The sequence below is a fragment of the Chiloscyllium plagiosum genome, unplaced genomic scaffold (assembly GCF_037043375.1).
Source record: "Chiloscyllium plagiosum isolate Xiang-an unplaced genomic scaffold, Cpla_swu_hap1 HiC_scaffold_12, whole genome shotgun sequence".
NCBI classification, from domain to species: Eukaryota; Metazoa; Chordata; class Chondrichthyes; order Orectolobiformes; family Hemiscylliidae; genus Chiloscyllium; species Chiloscyllium plagiosum.
Genome location: NW_028270150.1, coordinates 10,185,550 through 10,204,271, shown reverse-complemented (window position 1 = coordinate 10,204,271; position 18,722 = coordinate 10,185,550). Strand labels below are relative to the sequence as shown.

At 43.1% G+C, this 18,722-nt stretch overlaps 1 protein-coding gene and 1 pseudogene across 2 annotated transcripts in view; both read left to right on the top strand.

Annotated features, from left to right (window-relative positions):
* The window catches only part of robo2 (roundabout, axon guidance receptor, homolog 2 (Drosophila)), a 1,751,833-nt gene that overhangs the window by 432,718 nt on the left and 1,300,393 nt on the right, over window positions 1-18,722 (top strand). The gene's annotated exons all lie outside the window — the stretch shown is intronic.
* Window positions 1-18,722, top strand: part of LOC148148487 (uncharacterized) — a 232,082-nt pseudogene that overhangs the window by 12,778 nt on the left and 200,582 nt on the right.

The window sequence follows — 18,722 nt, the reverse complement described above, 5'->3', positions numbered from 1 at the left end:
ACCAGCCACTTGACCCCACAGTCCAATTCCTGATGAAGGGCTTTTGCTCAAAACGATGATTTTCCTGCTCCTTGGATGCTGCCTGACCTGCTGTGCCTTTCCAGCCATCACTCTAATCTTGATTCTAATCTCCAGCATCTGCAGTAACCACATCTGCCGAGTTGATCCTCCCAGTCTAAGCTTACAGCTCCCGTGCCCATACTGAGGGAGTGCAGCCTTTTCTGAGCTGCTTCCTTGAGGAAGTAATATCAAACCAAGGGTCAGTGTGTCCATGCTGCTCCCGAGTGACCTAGCTTGTATTACTCCATGCCTCAATCAGTGACCAAAACAGACTATCATTGTCAGACAAAGAAATTGAGGGTTTGGTTAAGAAAAAGAAGGAAGCATATGTAAGGTATGGACAGGATAGATTGAATGAATCCTGAGAAGAGTTTAAAGGCAGTAGGAGTATACTTAAGAGGTAAATCAGGAGTGCAAAAAGGGGACATGAAATAGCTTTAGCAAATAGAATTAAGGAGAATCCAAAGGGTTTTTACAAATACATTAAGGACAAAAGGGGAACTAGGGAGAGAATAGGGCCTCTCAAAGATCAGTAAGGTAGCCTTTGTGTGGTGCCACAGAAAATGGGGGAGATACTAAACGAGTATTTTGCATCAGTATTTACTGTGGAAAAGGACATGGAAGATATAGACTGTTGGGAAATAGTCCAGATTACAGAGGAGGAAGTGCTGGATGTTTTGAAATGGGTAAAGGTGGATAAATCCCAGGACCTGATTAGGTGTACCCTAGAACTCTGTGGGAAGCTAGAGAAGTGATTGCTGGGCCTCTTACTGAGATATTTGTATCATCAATAGTCACAGGTGAGGTGCCGGAAGACTGGAGGTTGGCTAAAGTGGTGCTACTGTTTAAGAAGGGCGGTAAGGACAAGCCAGGGATCTATAGACCAGTGAGCCTGACGTCAATGGTGGGCAAGTTGTTGGAGGGAATCCTGAGGGACAGGATTTACATGTATTTGGAAAAGCAAGGACTGATTAGGAACAGTCAACATGGCTTTGTGCGTGGGAATTCATGTCTCACAAACTTGATTGAGTTTTTTGAAGAAGTAACAAAGAGGATTGATGAGGGCAGAGCAGTAGATGTGATCTATATGGACTTCAGTAAGGCGTTCGACAAGGTTCCCCATGGGAGACTGATTAGCAAGGTTAGGTCTCACGGAATAAAGGGAGAATTCGCCATTTGGATACAGAACTGGCTCAATAGTAGAAGACAGAGGGTGGTGGTGGAGGGTTGTTTTTCAGACTGGAGGCCTGTGACCAGTGGAGTGCCACAAGGATCGGTGCTGGGTCCTCTACTTTTTGTCATTTACATAAATTATTTGGATGCGAGCATAAGAGGTACAGTTAGTAAGTTTGAGATGGCACCAAAATTGAAGATGTAGTGGATAGCAAAGAGGGTTACCTCAGATTACAACAGGATCTTGATCAGATGGGCCAATGGGCTGAGAAGTGGCAGATGGAGTTTAATTCAGATAAATGCGAGGTGCTGCATTTTGGGAAAGCAAATCTTAGCAGGACTGATACATTTAATGGTAAGGTCTTAGGGAGTGTTGCTGAACAAAGAGAACTTGAGTGCAGGTTCATAACTCCTTGAAAGTGGAGTCGCAGGTAGATAGGATAGTGAAGAAGGCGTTTAGTATGCTTTTGTTTATTGGTCAGTGTATTGAGTACAGGAGAAAGTGAGGACTGCAGATGCTGATTGAGTACAGGAGTTGGGAGGTCATGTCGCAGCTGTACAGGTCATTGGTTAGGCCACTGTTGGAATATTGCGTGCAATTCTGGTCTCCTTCCTATCAGAAAGATATTGTGAAGCTTGAAAAGGTTCAGAAAGGATTTACAATGATATTGCCAGGGTTGGAGGATTGAGTTATAATGAGAGGCTGAATAGGCTGGAGTTGTTTTCCCTGGAGCGTTGGAGGCTAAGGGGTGACCTTATACAGGTTTACAAAATTATTAAGGGCATGGATAGGATAAACAGACAAAGTCTTTTCCCTGGGGTCAGAGAGTCCAGAACTCGAGGGCATTGGTTTAGGATGAGAGGGGAAAGATATAATTGAGACCTAAGGGGCAACGTTTTGACACAGAGGGTGGCACGTGTATGAAATGAGCTGCCAGAGGTTGTGGTGGATGCTGGTACAATTGCAACATTTAAGAGGCATTTGGATGGGTATATGACTAGGAAGGGTTTGGAGGGATATGGGCCGGGTGCTAGCAGGTGGGACTAGATTGGGTTGGGATATCTGGTCAGCTTGGACGGGTTGGACCGAAGGGTCTGTTTCCATGCTGTACATCTCTATGACTCTATGACTATGAGAACTGTTTGTGGCAGTTCGCTGAGTGTAAGTTAAGTGCCATGTTTCCAGGCAACACATTGAAAGTACATCAGTGTGTAGATTTTTCATCAGTAAGGGAATCAAGGGTTATGGGCTCAGTTAGGAAATGGAGGAGGTGATGGCCTAGTGGTGTTGCTAGGTCGTTAATCCAGAGACCCAAGTAATTTTCTGGGGACCCGGGTTCGACGCGGCAGATGGTGTAATTTGAGTTCAGTAATACCTGAAAGTAAGAGTCTAATGTTAACCGTTAATCCATTGTTGATTGGTAGAAAAGCCAATGTGGTTTACTCATGTCCTTTAGGGAAGGAAACTGCCATCCTTACTTGGTCTGGGCCTACATGTGACTCCAGACCCACAGCAATGGTGTTGACTCTTACCTGCCCTCTGGGTAATTAGGGTTGGCACCAGCCATAATCTCACTGAAAGGTGGAGCAGGTTTGATGGGCCTAGTGGCCTACCCCCATGTTCCTGTGCCTTATAGACTTACGGTCTTTTGTCACTGTGATCTCCATGCAGACCAACAAATGAAAAGAACAAAACTTGCCCAGTGACTCCCGCTGAGAAACCAAAGGACATGATTTAACTTGTGATCACATTCATGTTAACACTCAAATCAAAAGCAGCACAAACTAAATATTAATTCACAATCAAACCACAGGGAATAAAGTTGTAAATGGCAGATCAAATAGCTGTTACAACAATGAAAGGTCTCATGGATTTAGTGGGCAGTCCATTCAGCTTATATGGGTGCCATTCCAGCTCCAAAATGCTTTAAAATTCTAAATTTCCTCAGGCCACATTCCAGCTGCTGTTCTTCAAGGATATTGCTCCGAATTCTGATTTGATAAAGGATATTTTGTTTTCTTCATTCATGGGATATAGGTTTCATGAATGAGGCCAGCGTAAGACCATAGATGTAGCAGCAGAAGTAGGCCACTCTGCCCATCGAATCTGCTGCACCATTCAATGCCTTGGCTGATCTGATAGGCCTCAATTTCTCTTTCCTGACTTTTCCCTGTAACCCCCGAATCCCTTACTCATTAAAATGAAGTCTATCACAATCTCAAATATCCTTAATGACCCAACCTCGACAGCCTTCTGTGGTAAAGAATTCCGAAGACTTACTACCCTCAGAGAGAAGAAATTCCTTCTTATCTCTGTCTAAAAATGTGTGACCCCTTATTCTGAGATAAATAAATTATTGTTGAGCAAAGATATTAAGGGATAAAGGGCAGATGCAGATATGTGGAGTTAGGCCACAGATCAGCCTTGATCTCACAGAACATGGTAGGCTTATGCGGAAAGTCAGGAGGCATGGGATAGAGGGAAATTTGGCCAATTGGATAGAAAACTGGCTAACCGGTCCAAGTCAGAGAGTGGTGGTAGATGGTAAATATTCAGCCTGGAGCCCAGTTACAAGTGGAGTTCCGCAGGGATCAGTTCTGGGTCCTCTGCTGTTCGTAATTTTTATTAATGACTTGGATGAGGGAGTCGAAGGGTGGGTCAGTAAATTTGCAGATGATACGAAGATTGGTGGAGTTGTGGATAGTGAGGAGGGCTCTTGTCGGCTGCAAAGGGACTTGGATATGATGCAGAGCTGGGCTGAGGAGTGGCAGATGGAGTTCAACCCTGCCAAGTGTGAGGTTGTCCATTTTGGAAATAAGAATGCGGAATACAGGGTTAACGATAGGGTTCTTAGTGAGGTGGAGGAACAGAGGGATCTTGGGGTCTATGTTCATAGATCTTTGAAAGTTGCCACTCAGGTGGATAGAGCTTGTAAGAAGGCCTATGGTGTATTAGCATTCATTAGCAGAGGGATTGAATTCAAGAGTCGTGAAGTGATGTTGCAGCTGTACAGGACTTTGGTTAGGCCACATTTGGAGTACTGTGTGCAGTTCTGGTCACCTCACTTTAGGAAAGATGTGGAAGCTTTGGAGAGGGTGCAGAGAAGATTTACCAGGATGTTGCCTGGAATGGAGAATAGGTCGTACAAGGATAGGTTGAGAGTGCTAGGCCTTTTCTCATTGGAACGGCGAAGGATGAGGGGTGACTTGATAGAGGTTTATAAGATGATCAGAGGAATAGATAGAGTAGACAGACAGAAACTTTTTCCCCGGGTACAACAGAGTATTACAAGGGGACATAAATTTAAGGTGAAGGGTGGAAGGTATAGGGGAGATGTCAGGGGTGGGTTCTTTACCCAGAGAGTGGTGGGGGCATGGAATGTGCTGCCTGTGGGAGTGGCAGAGTCAGAATCATTGGTGACCTTTAAGCGGCAATTGGATAGGTACATGGATGGGTGCTTAAGCTAGGACAAATGTTCGGCACAACATCGTGGGCCGAAGGGCCTGTTCTGTGCTGTATCGTTCTATGTTCTATATTCTATGTTCTTGTTCTATGTTCTATGTTCTATGTTCTATGTTCTATGTTTTATGTTCTAACAGCAAAAAAATCTCAAGGGACGAAATGGCCTACTGCTGTTTCTGTGCTTCCTATAATTATGCCGTCTGGTCCTAGGCTTAGCATTTGGTGCTCATCTCTAATGGTCTTGGAGAAGGTAGTGATGAGCTGCCCAGTTGAACTACTGCAGTCTATTTGGTGTAAGTACATCAGTCATGCTGTTGGGATGGCAGTTTCAGGATACTGACACTGTGAAAGTGAAGGAATGCTGATATACTCCCAGGTCAGGATGATGTGTGTCTTGGTTGGGTACTTGCAGTTGATGGTGTCCCTGTGTATCTTCTACCTTTGTCCTAAGTGATCACGCTTGCAGAATGGCAGGTGGGGCTTCCATCTTAGTCTCTGGATTCTGTTTTCTTGATTGTCTTTTTGAACTGCAGTGTATTCCTCACACTATCCTGGGCATTTGGAGCCTGGTGTTGTACTTGGCATTAGCTCATGCGACATGCCTCCTGTTGCCCTGCAAACATTGGGGACTTGAAGTTCATCACAACGTCTCAAGGCCCTCAGTGCTTCTTTGAAAGAATCAGGCTTTCTTTGTGGAGAACTTCCTTTTGAAAAGCTGAAAGAATGGTGAGGGCATCATGAAAATGTCAGGAATAAACATTGTGAATACTGCAAACACTCAACTGGTCGCATAGCATCTGTGGGGAGAATAGAACATTCTTCTTATTCTATCACTCAGCTTTGCACACCCACCCTCACACTCAGCCCCAATCCCTATCCCTTTCCTTGCACCTTGTTTCAATATCCTTCCCTGGTAACTGAGTCCACCACCCAGAGATACCATCTTCTCCATTCTCTCTCATCTCCTATCTTCCTCACTTCTAGATTTGTGCATTCTTCCCTATAGTGAAGAATTCCCTTTTTAGATTAGATTAGATTAGATTAGATTAGATTACATTACAGTGTGGAAACAGGCCCTTCGGCCCAACAAGTCCACACCGACCCGCCGAAGCGCAAGCCACCCATACCCCTACATTTACCCTTTACCTAGCACTATGGGCAATTTAGAATGGCCAATTCACCTGACCTGCACATCTTTGGACTGTGGGAGGAAACCGGAGCACCCGGAGGAAACCCACGCAGACACGGGGAGAACGTGCAAACTCCACACAGTGAGGCAGGAATTGAACCCGGGTTTCTGGTGCTGTAAGGCAGCAGTGCTAACCACTGCGCCACCGTGCCGCCCCTTTGTCCAGTACAACTTCCTCAATTTATCTCTATCAGCTTGAATCCCTGAAACTTTTCAGTTTCTCTGAGAAAGGCATCTGATCTTCGAGATCATCAATGTCTGTTACATATTCCAATATTCTAACATTTGTAAAGGATTCATCCTGGTGAGATTTACTTCCGTTTCTCACTTTGTAATAAGCTCCAATGTTTTTCCTTCCCCATATGGCAAGCCAACAGGCATATAATTGGTGAGGTTCTCAATCTGCTACATAAAGGCTTCATAGACATTGGAATAATGTGAGCTATTCTCTGGACTTTCATTCCTCTTCCAATTTCTTATCCCCTTTTTGGGTCCTCCTTTGTCTCCCAAAGGTATTAATGTTTCCAGGATTATTAAGTCCACAGCTTATCCCATGAATAAAGTATTTGAATTGTGCTTTATTGATGGATCAAGGCAAGAAGATAGTTCTGGAGCCTGGCCAACCAAGGAGGAAATGACTGTGAAGATGAACACTGTTCTCGGCCAATGTCCAAACACATTCAGGTCAGGTTTGTGTGAAGAATGCTTAAGAATCTGTGGTTGGTCTCTTCATTAGCTGGGAAACATAAGGAAACAATTGACAGGGCTTAGCAGAAGTATAGAGGAAATATATGGAAGAACTGTTTCCAGTTGATTATCAGAGGAAACCAATTTTAAGTCACTTGACAAAAGGAAGAGGACACTGGGAGACTTTTTTTTAAACCCAGTGCATTCTTGTAGAGTGTATTCCCTGAAAGAGTGATAGAAGAAAATTCAGTATTAGTTTTTCCCAAAGAAAATTGGACAAATACTCAAATCGGAGAAATCTGCAGGGCACTGAATAAAGAGGAGGGGAATGCAACTCATTGAGTGGTTCCTTTCACAGTGGGCACATGGCTCCTTCTGTACTGTGTGCTTCTGTAGGCATAGTGTCGTAACAGCTGGAAGGTTAACACAAACAGCGATACTCATCTTTTCTCAGTGCGAGGCCACTGAATCCACTGGAGCGACTTCTTCAGTTGATTCCACCACCCCATCCCTCCTGAGACAGTTTCACGATGTAGGCCGGGAATTTGCAGCTGGTGTGTTCACTGATGGATAAGGAAATTCCCCAGTATTTATAAACTTCAATCCTGACCCAATGAACTGTCAGTCATCTGAAGACAATCCATTGGAGCTTCCAGCAATCTGGCTCTGCTCACTTGCATTCCCATTGGCTCAGGTCTTGGTGAGAAAATGGAATAAGCAACTGAAGGATGTGGGAATCTCAGACTTGGCGGGGAAGGCGGTGGTGGGGGAGGGGTGTGGACAGATAGGTCAGGATGCAACAGATCTTTTGATTGAGTCTCTAAGAGCCTCAGTGCTGCTCCTATCAATGTAGTTGTTACAAGGAAAGTGGGGTTGAGGATTATGAGATCAGCCATGACCTTATTGAATGGTGGAGCAGACTCGATGGGCTGAATGGCCTACCTCTGCTCCGACATCTTATACTCCTATTTGTTACATTTAGACATAGGAACATTTGAGTTAGGTGCAAGAGTAGATCATCAATCCTTTCAGGCTGCACCACTATTCATTAAGATCATAACTGACCTGATTCCTCCACCTACCCCAATAGACTTCCACCCCCTCCCGGCCCCTTGATTATCAGGTATCTATTCACCACTGTCTTAAAAATATTCTAAGATGCTGTTTTCATTACCTTATGAGGATGCGAGTTCCTAGAACCATGACTTGGTGTGAGGATAAGATTCTCATCCACTCATAGGACAAACGAGGGGATGTATGATGAATGATAGAACTCTAGGAAGCACCAACAGTCAGAGAGACCTTGGTGTGCATGTCCACTGGTCACTTAGGGTAGCGGGATGGGTGGTTAAGAAGGCACATGGGATGCTTGCCTTTCTTGACTAAAGCAAAGTATTAACTTGGAGGTTCTGGTGGAACATATAAAATGTTGGTTAAGCCACAGCTGGTATTATGTGCAGTTCTGGAATCCACATTATAGGGGGGATGTGATAGCACTGAAGAGAGTACAGAGGAGATTTACCAGGACATTGCCTGGACTGGAGAGTTTCAGTGATGAAGAGAGATTGGACATAGTGGTGTTATTTTCCTTCGAGCATAGGACACTGAGGGGAGACATGACTGAGATGGATAAAATTGTGAGGGGAATGGCTGAGGTAGACAGGAAGGAATTTTTCCCCTTGATGGCGGAATTAATGAGCAGGGGTCATAGATTTAGAGAAGGGCAAGGATAGTGTATATAGACAAGGTCTTTTTTCCAGGGTGGGAGATCCAAAACTAGACGGCATTGGTTAAAGTGAGAGGAGAAAGGTTTAAAAGGGACCATGATGGCCAACCTTTTCACACAGGGGGTGATGTGTGTATGGATTGAGCTGCCAGAGGAAGTGGTGAAGGCTGATACAATTACAGCATTTAAAAGACATCTGGATTGGAATATGAATAGGAAGGATTTAGAGGGATATGGGCCAAGTGCTGGCAAATATTTATAGATTTGTCTTGGATATCTGGTTGGCATGGACGGGTTGACCCAAATGGTCTGGTTACATGCTGTATAGCTCTGTAACTCTATGACTCTGTGTGAGGTAAAGTTTTGTCACCTAGAGGCTGGTGGGAATCTGGAACTCACTGCCTGTAAAGATAGGAGAGGCAGAAATCCTTAGAACATTGAAGAAGTATTTAGATGTGTACTTGCAGTGGCAAGTCTCACAAGGCTATAGGCCAAGTGCTGGAAAATGGGATTAGCATAGTTAGGGGGTTAGTTTTGGTTGTTGTGGATGTGATAGGCTAAAGGATTTTTTCCTGTGCTGTAGGTCTCTATGACTCTGTGATTATGACTCTGTCAGTATGACTGTGAGTATGGGTATCCCGTTATTTTCAAACACTGCCACCTAAATTCTGTCGCGGGTGGAATTGTCTATTGCCCATCCTCACCATCAAAACCTTTCAGGATCTCATATGTTTTAATCAAGCCACCTCTTAGTCATGTGAACTCCGTCAGACACAAGCCTAGCCTGCCTAATCGTATTTAATGGCACATCCTTCCCATTCCAGATACTCGTCCAGTCAACTTTCTTTGAATGACTTCCAATGCATTTCCATTCTTCTTTGAATAAGATCTTAACAAATTTATCTTGGTATACTTACAACAGTGGCATTTACCTGACAATATGGAAAATTGGGCAAAAGTGAGGACTGCAGATGCTGGAGATCAAAGTTTAGATCAGAGTGATGCTGGAAAAGCACAGCAGGTCAGGCAGCATCCGAGGAGCAGGAAAATCAATGTTTCCGGCACCACTCTAATCTAGAATATGGAAAATTGCCCAGGTATAAGTTCTCCCTGGCTGAAGATGGTCATTGCTTGGCACTTATGTTACAGAAATGTTCCTTGCACTTCCTGAACATTGTCCAGATTTGCAGCATGTCTAGTATAACTAAAACAGGTCATCAACTGGGGAATGTGGAAAATTACCCACATATGACCTGTAAATAAAATACAGGACAAATCCAACCCGGCCAGTTACGTCCCCCTCAGTTTACTCTCGATCATCAGTAAACTGGTGGAAGATATCATCAATAGTGCTATCAAGCACTGTTCAGTTACACTCAGTTTGGGTTCTGCCATGGTCACTCAGCTCCTGACCCCATCATGAACAAATGAGCTAGATTCGAGAGGTGGGGTGAGAGTGAAAGCCCTTGACATCAAGACCACATTTGACCAAGTGTGGCATCAAGAAGACCGAGCAAAATTAGAGTCAATGGGAATAAGGAGGCAAACTCCTGCTCGTTCAAGTCATACTTTGCACATCGGAAAGTGGTTGTTGTTATACAATAATACAGCACAAGAACAGGCCCTTCAGCCCACCAAGCCTGTGCCAATTCCTAGTCCTTATTTAGATTCTTTATTTATTGTCCATGCATGGTTTCTATCCCTCAGTTCACCTGTCATTCTTGAATCTATCAAGATACACCTTATATGTTTATAATGTGCCTGCTTCTACCACCTCTGATGGTACTGCATTCCAGGCACCCACCACCCTCTGTGTGAAAAACTTTTCCTGCGTTTCTCCCCTAAACTTCCCCCCTCTCACCTTAAATTTGTGCCCTCTTTTAGTGGATCTTTCCATCCCGGGAAATGTAACATAACTTGCCGGCTTTTATATTTGATGCCCCAGCCAACGTAGGCAAGTATGCTGTATGCCTTCCTGACCACCTCAGCCACTTGTGTTGCTGCTGTCAGGGGTCTATGGACCTGAACACTCAGATCCCTCTATCTGTCAATATTCCTAAGGGTCCTGCCATTTATTGTATAATTTTCATCTGAATTTGATCTTGCAAGATGCATCACCTCACATTTTCCAGATTAAATTGAATCTTTGATTTCTGCCCAAATCTGCAATCTATCTATAACCTGCTGTATCCTTTGACAATCCTCCTCACTATCAGCAACTCCACCAATTTCAGTGTCGTCTGCAAACTTACTAATCAGACCACTGACACTTTCCTCCAGATCATTTATATATATATATACTACAAACATCAAAGGGCCCAGCACTGATCCCTGCGGAACACCACTAGTTACAGGTCTCCATTCCAAAAAAGTACCCTTCCACTGTTACTCTCTATCTTCTATGATCAAGCCAGTTTTGTATTTGAGGAATTTAAAAAAAATACTTTCGGGGTACATTGTTCTGTGCTTCAGGAAAACAAAGATAGAAAATAGGAAAATATTGGGCTATTGGAATACCTGTGACACATGGAGGGAAAGACAGAAATAATTTCCTTTTGGAAAGAGAGAATTGTCTGGAAGGTCAGTGTGTACGCAGGTGTAAGTCCTTCAGGTAGAAGCAGGTCATTCAGGTAGAAACAGTCTGTAAGAACTGTGGTGAAGTTTCAGCCGTCTGCTGAACATGTACAGTAAGGAAAACAAAGTCCTGAATGGCTTAATATTCATAAGAGAAACGCATAGAAACAGGAGGTTGTAGAACAGGATTTTAAGGAACCCGTAATGAAATATGTGAGCCATGTTAACAGTTTGATTGAGGGCATCTTGGAGAAAGAAATACCCAAAGCAGCTAGCATTGAGTGAATGTGGAGTATTGCTGGAAAGGAACCAGGAACAGCTGTCAGACTAAGAGGAATCTTTAAAATGAAAATGGAGTGGCCCTTCAGTGAGGTTTGCGTATCCGGAAGGTTGTTGTTAAGGGTAAAAGAACTGAATCCTTATTTCTGATAGTTGTAAAACAAAAGCAGTTTCACATGGTTCTTGTATGGGATAAACTGGTTTATGTGGTTTCCCTTCTGTGTGTAATAAACTTTGATGTTATTTTGTTAAAAGTATATCGACAGCCTCTTGTGAGTCTGCTCAGTGACTGACCACAGTAGAAACCAGCAGCAAAATTGCCATTTGTGATCTAACAAGCCAGTTTTCACACTGAGATCCAACTTGTCCTGCATTGTCATTAGCTGGGTTCATAACAGGACATATTTGCTAGAATTATTCTCTATTTAAAAGAGGTGGTATCAATAGCAGACTGTGACCTATAGGACAGAGTGTGCCAGTGATGGTACACACTGCAATGCATCTTGCACTGAATGGAACTAAATTCTGCTTTGTTCTATCCTGTGGTGATGCATCCTCCCTTTAAGGGAAGCGCTTGCATTTATATAGCATCTTTCACAACCTCAGGGCATCCCACAGTAGCTTAAGCAGCCTATGAAGTATAGTTTATGTTGCGATGCAGGCAAGTGAAGCCAAATTTCACATAACAAGACCCCCAACAACACAGTGCCTAAAGACAATTAAAGGTTTTTAAAATGATATTGGTTGAGGAATAAAAGACACCAGCACTAAATCCTCCTCCTCCTCTATTCTTCTTCTACATAATAGAGTTCAGGGACAATTTATACCCAGTTGAAAGACCAGGTAGATCCTCGATTTAATTCCTTTTCTGAATCAAAATGCACCTCTGTCACCGCAGCACTCCTTCAGCATTGCCCTAAATGACTGGCCCAGTTTTTATGTTTATGATTCCAGAGTGAGTTGTGATCCCACAACCTTTTGATACAGTGTGAGCCACAATTGATGCTCAGAGAGACTCACAGGGCTAAATGTAAAGGGAAAAGCAATGCTCCTGAGAAGCTCTTTAGAAAAGTGGTTGGTGCTTCCAAAAACCAGCCATTGGTTTCACGCAAGTCAGAAGCGATTATGGTGGGAAAAAAACACCAACGAAACAAAACTGTTTCACACATAGTTTTCTGTAAAAGTTTGGATTCAAAGACCTGCAGCCTTGTGAGGATCATAACCTCCTCACTTCCACCTGTCCCAACTGCTGTGCACTGTGGAACTGGCAAAACATGGAAATTCACAAGTGTCAGCAATGATCTAACTCCAGCAAACTGCCAAGTCCTGCAACATTGCAGCAGTACAGATCCAGAAAATTTGGAACAGAGAAACCAGCCCCAAACCCAGGATATCTGAGGATAATCCCACAAGTGCTTCTGATCTGTTAACAGAATTGTAAACCCTGCAGAGTGCCTCTGTTCACGGCTGTGTGTAATGGAATTATTAACTTGCTAAGGGAATATTCTCCTAACACACAGCCAACATCGACTGAGACTGACATTGACTGTAACTTTCTTTTTCTGCTTCTCCATCATTTTGGACGTGATTCTGTGGTGTCAGTGTTACAAACATACACTTTAATTACACAGTAATTTCCTATTTTCAGACCTGCTCTCAGTAGCTGTGTTCTCACCTTGAGATGCTCCACTTGTCAAAAAAAATCTATCAGATGGTATATTCAAATGAACTGTATAGGTTATTAGCTTGCCCTTGGTAAAAGATTTAGTTTCCCAGGGCAAATACCTCAATAAATTGCAGCACTGACATCTTTATTACATATTGTAAATAGAATCCCCTGCTAGATCTTTATGACAGACATGAGTAGCTCATTCCATTATGAACCAAGCGAGCAGCCACCATTATTTCTCTTCATTTCTTTTATAACCTCTCTGTCACCGGTCAGTTATCACAATGCTGTTGCCCTCTGTCTCTCTCTCTCCTTCTGCCTCTGTCTCTCTCCTTCCCTCTCTCTTTATATTTTCCTTCTTCTCTTTCTGTCCTCATGTCTCTCTGTCCTCTGTCTGTCTAACTCTATTTGTATCTGCTTGGCTCTCTCTTTTTATCTCACTTTCCCCCTCTCTCTATCTCTCACAATTCATTTACCCTCTTTCAATCTCTGTCCTTCTCTATTCCAATCTGTCTGTTTTCTGTCTCATTCAAATTCTCCTTTCCCGTCTCATTGTCCTACCCTATTTCTTTATCTGACATTTCCCTCTCTAATGGAGTTTCTTCCCATCCCATAATTCAACTAATTCTCTCTTGGATTTTCGTTATCTGGGATCCATTTATAGAGGGTTCCTCCTTCAGCGACCTCTTTTATAGAGAGAGTATCTCTTTCAGAGACTCCTTTTAAAAAGGGATGTTTTTCTTCACATCTACAGCAGAGTCTGTGTGTCTGTCTGTTCATTCTCGTCTCAGTTGGGCAGAGTCTTGCATTATATCATAGTAATTAAAATTTAGTGGTGATATGTGCATACTCATTAAAAAAGGATTTGTCTGAACGATTATATGAAGCAACTAAAATCAACACACATTTAAATTTTTGGTATGGAGACGGTTAGTCAAAGATAACATTCTCCAAGTGATAGGACATAGTATTTGTGCAACTTGCATTTATTCAGGATGGATAAATAAGTCATTTTTATTATTGGAAACCTCAAGTCAAGAGTTGATGCCCAGTGTACAAGGCTTTATAACAGTGCAAGGTCTGCCGAGTGATGAAGATTAAAACCAGTGCAACAAAGAACAGAAAGAGGCCATTCAGCCCCTCCAGCCTGTTCCACCATTTACTGTCATTATGGCTGATCTGCTACTTAACTCTAAAACCTTTCATACTTTCAGTTCATACAAATCAATCAATCAATCTCCCTCAAAGGGGGAATAAAACATCTAGCATTAATTGGCATTTTCAGAAAATAATTCTACCATCATTGTATGAAGAGGTTTTTCCTAATTTCACTATTGAGGAGAAAGTGAGGTCTGCAGATGCTGGAGATCAGAGCTGAAAATGTGTTGCTGGAAAAGCGCAGCAGGTCAAGCAGCATCCAGGGAACAGGAGAATCGACTTTTCGGGCATAAGCCCTTCTTCAGGAATGAATTTCTGTTCAGTAATTTCACTATCACTGAGTCGATGTGCCCTTATTCCAAATTTCCTCACTTGTCAAAAAAATAATTTCTTCCAATCAATCCTATTGCTTTCCCTCAATACCTTGAAAACTTCAATCAAATGATACTTTACCCATTTAAATTTGTAGGATTGCAACTTTAGTTTGCTGAACCTCTCCTTATTGTACAATGTTTGGATTTCCAGGTCCATTCAAGTAAATCAATATTACTCTCCCCTGAAGGTTAGTCTATCCTTCCTCAGGTGAGCTGTGCTAAATTTCTGCAGAAGTGATGGCATAGTGGTAATGTCACTAGATTAGTAATCTGCATGCCTAAATGTAATGCTATGCGGCAGTGTCTTCAAGTTCAATGAATAAAAAGATTTTGAAGGCTAGCTTTAGTGGTGGTTGCTATCATTGATTTACATCAGTATCTGGCTGGTTCACTCATGTCATTTTGGGAAGGAAATCTTTTTTCCTTTTCTGGTCTGGCCTATATGTGACTCCAAGTAATGTGGTTAACACCTACACTCTCTTTGAAATGACCTTGCAAACCATTTAGTCCCAGGACTTTTCGAGACTGGAAACAAATGTTGGCCTTGCCAGTGATACCAACAATTCATGAAAGAAGAATAAAATTGCAATGCTCCCAGGTGAGAATGACTTCCTAACCTGGGTATTTTTTCATCCTGTACACCCACAGTCCATCAACTCTTTTGATTATTTTCGGTGTCTGAACACCCAAATGTTTTCAGTTTCTGTCCTTTTTAAATGGATAACATCCCTTTGGCTTGTACTGAAATACAATTGACAGGGTCTTGCAAACATGCTTAATCTACCAATAGCTCTTTGTAATGCTACATTTCCAAATACATAGAAACACAGGATTGTATGGCACAGAAAGGGGCCATTCAGCCCATTGTGCCCAGTTCTATTACCAAGTGCCAATCTCCTGCCTCTTCCCTTATTCCTGCACACTATTTCTATCAAAAGATCCATTCAGTGCCCCTTTAGAATGCCTCAATTGAACCTGCTTCCACCACATTAGGCAGTGCATTCCAGACAACACTTTCAATCGATGCCCTCTCATTCGATTTCTTTTTACAAGTGTCAACAACTTCCCCCTATCTACTCTGTCCAGCCCACTCATAATTCTGTAAACCGCTATCAAATCTCCTCTCAGTCTTCTTCTGTCCAGGGAGAACGGGCCCAACCTCGTCAATCTATCCTCTGAACTAAAATTTCTCTTTGTTGGAATCATTCATGTAAATCACTTCTGCTACTCTCTCCAATGTATTCAGTCTTTCCTATAATGTGGCGCCCACAACAACTCAATACTCCAGCTTTTTTTGAAATCCATTTCTGGGATGTGGATGTCTCTGGCTGGGCCCAGCATTTATTGCCCCGTCCGAGTTGCTCCTTGAGAAGGTGGGGGCGAGCTGCCTTCTTGAACCGCTTCAGTCCACCTGCTGTGGGTTCACCCACAGTGCCATTCGGGAGGGAATTGCAGGACTTTTGACTCAGTGATACTGAAGGTGACATATTTCCAAGTCGTTTGGAGGGGAACTTGTGGGGGTTATGTTTCCATATTTCTGCTGCCCTTGTGCTTTTAGATGGATGTGGTCATGGTTTTTAAGGTGCTGTCTGAGGAGCTTTGGTGCATTTCTGCAGTGCATCTTGTAGATAGTATACACTGCTGCTCCTGAGCATCGGTGGGGGAGGGAGTGGATGCTTGTGGATGTGGTGCCAATCAAGCAGGCTGTTTTGTCCTGAATGGTGTCAAGCTTCTTGAGTGTTGTTGGAGTTGCACCCATCCAGGCAAGTGGGGAGTATTCCATCACACTCCTGACTTGTGCTTTGTAGATGATGGACAGATTATAGGCAGTCAGGAGGTGAGTTACTCACCACAGTATTCCTCGCATCTGACCTGCTCTTGTAGCCACAGTGTGTATGTGGCAAGTCCAGTTGAGTTTCCTGTCAATGGTAATGCCCAAGATGTTGACAGTGGGGGAACTGGTGATGGTAACACCATTGAATGTCAATGGGCAGTGGTTGGATAGTGTCGAATTGTTGATGATCATAGCCTGGCATTTGTGTGGGATGAATGTTATTTGTACACGTGTCTTGTACAAGTTCAACATCACCTCCTTGCTGTTATACTCTGTATTCCCATTAATGAAGCTGCAGGCTTTCTCCACCCGTCCTGCCACCTTCAATGATATGTGCGCATATATACCTAGGTCCCTCTGCTCCCACACCCTGTACCCCTATTTAACATTGCCTTTCAGTGTTCATCTGACCAAAATGCTGTGGGTTCACTCACAGTGCCATTTGGGTGACCTCACAATTCTCTGCATTGAATCTCATACCATCTCTCCACCCACTCCACCAGCATGTCAGTGTCCTTTTGGGAGTTCTTCACTGTTCTCCTCACAGTGTACAGTTCTCCAATGTTTTGTGTTATCTGCAAACTTCTAATTTTTTTTATGCACACCAAGATCCAAGTTATTAATATGAATCAGGAAAAGCAAGGGTCCCATTACTGACCAGCCGGAGAAACGTCCATTGGCTATTTTGACATTGCTTTGAATGACACCAATATAGTCATTGGAAATTCAGGATATATGACCTTGCACCCCATTGTTTGAAGGTGTTTGTGAATATTGAAGTCCCAACACAAATCCTTGTGGAAGATGACTATCCAAATACTGCCAATGAGTGTAAATGCCTGTTGTCCCTATTTTTTGACTTCTTGTGCTAACCAGGTCAATAGCTTTCCTTCAAAAGCTTTGCCTTTTACAGACAGTCTCTTGTCAAATGACTCTAGAAATCCATACAAATCACAAGCATAGAAATCCCCCCATGCACGATTTGTCATTTCTTCAAAAAAATCAATCAGATCGATAGAGCCCAACCTGTAAAAGTCCGCGCTGAAGGAGTCTGCCAATGGTGAAGGGTGCCACCAGACTTCAAAAGATGGGTGAGAAGACAAGGAAGATCAGGCCGTTACACCGAGGGGAACCCCACTGGCAAGTTCAGGTTATAGACTATAAGGAAAATTGAGCGATAATGCAACTCCATAACTTTTTGGCGCAGAAAAGGAATTCGTTGAGACTAAATTGATGAGTTATGCCCTTGATACAGTGAGGATTTCAGGGGTTGGAAGGCTGTCTAGAATAACTGATTTGAAGCCCAGCTAAGACAAAGGAGGACACCAGCCTTTTACCTCAATGCTGTCACTTTGAATCAAACTAAGATTGGAATGGAATCTAATTTGACACTTTGGGGATTATAGTGGCGCTGCATGAATTCAGTTTGATTTAGTGTCAAGCTAAATCCTAGTGGATGCATTCCCAATGCCCTTGCTTGTGATTCTGAGATTGGCACTGTGTGATTTTCCAGTGAGATTGATTCTGTCCACACACACGAAAAAATATTCTCCGAGGTATTACGAGATGTCGATGAGGGTGCAAGAGTTTGGCTTTAAGTAGACTTCTCTTTTCTCAATGTCAGTCACAGCCACAAGCCACAGGAACTCTCTGCCTGTTTCAAAAGGTTGTGGGTTCAAGAGCCATTTCAGGCAATTAAGCACATGGTGAAACTGATCGTGTCCCACTATTGGAACACCTGTCTTTCAGGTGCGACTATAAACTGAAGTCAGAAGGGATCATTTTAGGTTACATTGTTGCATCTCATCTAATCTCCTGTAGTAGCTCCTTCCAGACGGTGATGTTTACCACCCACAGGGATGAGGGCAAAGGACACACTACCAACTGCAAGTTCCATTCCAAGCCACTCAACACCCTGACTTGGAAGAATACCTCTGTTGCTTCACTATCTTTGGGTCAAAACCCTGGAACTTCCTCCTGAACACCACTGTGTAAGCCCTTACATCGCAAGGACTGCAGCAGTTCACGAAGGCAACTCACTTTTTCATGGGCAGCTATGGATGGGCAATAAATGCTCACCCAGCCAGTATTAATTAACCACTTAAGGGCCTAAATTAGAAGATTGTCCATGGATTTAATCAGGGTGGGAATAGGAACCAGTGAGATCACCTTCTTGCCCACAAAGCACAATTGGAACTGTGAGCAACTTTGACCCCTATCTAAGCAAAGATACTGGTACTGGAGGTAGTCCAGAGAAGGTTCACTAGATTGATATCAGGTATGGAGGGATTGTCTTATGAGGAGGGGTTGAGCAGTTTGAGCCTGTTCTCTCAGTAGAAAATAGAATGAGAGGTGACCTTATTGAAACATACAAGATTCTTTGGGGACTTGGCAGGGTAGGTGCTAAGAAGTTGTTCTCCCCTTGGGGAGAATCTAGGACAAGGAGATGTCCTTTCAGAATAAAGCGATCACACATTTAAGACAGAGATGAGGAGGAATACCTTTTTTGAGGGGGTAATGAATCTGGATTTACTTA